Raw genomic sequence first — 3219 nt, forward strand, 5'->3', positions numbered from 1 at the left:
AATGAACCAGCACATATGTTATAGCCACAAGTCCATATGCCAGGGACCATTGCAGGTTTTGAGGCATGATGGCATGCACTGGTTGAACACCAAGGAATGGTGGGAAGTACGACCTGGGGAATTTCCAAGGGATGAAGACTGAGAGCCCAGGGATTGGTGATCAGACAGGGACAGTGTGTGGCAGAGAGAAGTCCAGAAGCAGAAGCAGAGGCAGAAGTAGGAGATAGGAGAGGCCAAGAGGCAGAGATGAGTCAGGCTAGTGAAGGAGCCAGGGTGTCCCCCCTCCTGCTGCAACAAGCTCCCCTCTCCCGGTGTCTCCCAGGACCAGAAGAGGGATGAAGAGGGAGGAGCAGAGAAGGGCAATTCAGTGGAGTTTCATTCCTTTTTTATGGTCTTATCTGATGCTGTTCTTATACTATGTATGTTCACTTGGCGCTTGGCCCTATACCCAAAGGTCTCAGGGCAGTTCACATAAAATATCAAATACATTAAATGAAAACAAAACCAACAACCCAATAACCCCCCCCCCCAAAAAAAAGATCCAGCATTTTTCAAAAGGGTATAAGATGTAGATCAAGTCAGGCAAAGGCCAGGTTGAAAAGGAACATTTTTGCCTGGCGCCTAAAGGTGTATACTGAACATGGGTGGGGAAGGTCCCCCAAAATATTTTATTAGGGGGTCCAAAAGAAGTTGGCACCTACACCTCTTACCTATTGTTTCCCTAAACTATTTTAATATTGTAGCCTTATTAGACTTTACCGATTGGTGGGCTCTGCGTTGCTCCCGGACAGGAGGAAGGAAGTCAAATGACACCGAGGGTTGGTTCAGAGAAAGAGTTCTTTTATTCTGCTCTCCGGATAGCAGAAGGCACTTGCGTGGTCAGTCCACAGCAAGTCCAAAGAAATGAGAGATTTCATGCAGTATATATATCCTCCAGGCACCCTCTCCCCCTTCCCCAGGAATCCAAGCACGTCAGCTTGTACATGCAGGTTGACATCACAGATGTTCCTCCTCCAGCACTCTTAACCATAAAAGGGTATTCCTTCCTGTACATCTGACCATAAAAGAGTATTCCTTCTTGTACTTCTGACCATAAAAGGGTATTCCTGTTCTTATACTCTTATCTTGGAGCAAGAGGTCACCAACTTCAAGAACACACTCTGGCACTGTTCCCGGACTAGGTCTGTGCGTCTTTGTGGTCTTTGTGGTCAGGATGTAAGATAAGGCCCAGAGTGTCATCCCTGTTCCACTTTGGAGTGGTCAAGGCCATCCGTCATTACCAGCCTTCATGGACTGATAAGGGAGAGAGCTTTGAGCCCTAGTTTATAAAGCTGGGTTTTGGCTCAAGAGCTCAAGTTAAAGCATATTAGAAACGCTCCCTTGGAAAAGGAAAAAAGTGGATTTTAGGTCCCGTTTCAAACTGACTGCACAGAAACCCATTCCTTCAATATCAGCAAACATTTTCTTCTATTTTGAGACAGAAGCCTTGACAAATAAAGAATATTCAGAATCTTGGTGTAAATCACGAATTTTTATAAGGAGTTAAATTATTCAGGGGTGTTATTCTTTCACTTACAAGCAGGCACCATACATTTGCGTGAGTCCTCACTCTCCCAGATGAGCCCCCTGAGAGAGGGGGGAGGGAGGGAGGGAGAGAGAATGTACACATGCACACTTGGCTTTTCCTAAGAGTCTGGGTAAAAGTTGGATCCAGTACATATAGATCATAAAGAGGAAGCAGGAAAGACTATCACTCTTTCTTTCTTTTTTTTAAAGAAATATTTATTAAGGTTTTACAAAAAACAGAAGTTTACAAAATAAAAAGAAAGCATAAAAAAAGATAAGAAAAAATACAAAAAATACAAAAATACATAGAGAAGAAAAAATATACAAGATACAAAAAGCAAATAGGTAAAAAAATAAAATAAAATAAAATGTCCCCTCAAAGTATCTGCTTTATATACATTATTTACACAATGGGCTGCACATGATTGGCTAATTCCGGAATTCTACTGTAAGCCAATCAGGTTGTGGATTCACTTCTATCTGGAGCATGATTGGGTGGTTCCTGCCAACCAATCATACTGCTGCATTGTTCTAGGACCAATCAGACTGCTGCTTCTGAATCCTATTGTTCTAGGACCAATCAGACTGCTGCCTTTTGGATCCTATTGTTCTAGGACCAATCAGACTGCTGCAGTTTGGATCCTATTCAACTCAGTACATAACACCGTTGTTAAACTTCGCAGGTCTGTCACTCCTTTTCTCAAACTTCTGAGGAGGTTCTGCCAGGAATCCAGTATAATAACAAATACTTAACTTCCTCCTCAGCCATCAGTTTTTCGATATAACCTGCCAACATGGCGACTCTCTTTTTATTGCTGCGTCACTCCAAAAGCCCCCACTCTTCTAGATCTCCATGAGCCAAGCCTTTGGTTATTAATTCATTTTCACACAGTTTTTACTCATCCCGCTAATGTCAATTATGCAACGGTTCTTTCTTGGGGAGGGGTTATTAGGTAATCACATAAAAGAGCAAAAGAAAAGTTCCCCCCCATCCAGTCCCGTTCTGACATACCGACCCTTTGATGTTTTCTTCTTGATAGATTCCTGTTAAATCCAACCCATCGCTCTACTTCACAGAGGTCACTTCAATTAGCAGTCTTAACTCCCGTTCTTCACTTGAAATATGTGCATTTGCTTCTCCTAATTGTTTATATCGAACTCCTGCAACCAGTTCGCGCAATCAGAGACAGCGTCCGGGAGAGCCAATCCACGCGGGGGCTATGTGCCTAGTGCCTTCACCCCCTTCTTATGAACTCGGGGGTGATTTATGGCAACAGCAGGCAAGGCAGTGTTTCCCCATTCCCTGGGGTAAACAAGGGAGGCAGCATACTCCCATATCAGCCTCTTAATTGTCCCGTGTGAGCTGGAGAGATGGTATTGTCGGCCATCTTCCAATGTGCCCCTGGCGGCCCCCTATTCATTTTTTATTTTATGAATATTTGATACAAAATTCTTTCTCAAATATTTGTGTCACAAAATCGGTCTTAAGATAGCTTGGATTCTAATTACAATTAATCAAACACCCTCTCATTTGCGTGACCCATATAAGAATGATTATAGGGTTCAGTTGTGTTGGAATCACATTCCAAGGCTATTAGCACATGGTATCACACCCCTTGTTGCTTATTTGTTTTTAATAACTGAGCATATATA

The sequence above is a fragment of the Podarcis filfolensis genome (genome assembly GCF_964270895.1).
Source record: "Podarcis filfolensis genome assembly, chromosome: 5".
NCBI classification, from domain to species: Eukaryota; Metazoa; Chordata; class Lepidosauria; order Squamata; family Lacertidae; genus Podarcis; species Podarcis filfolensis.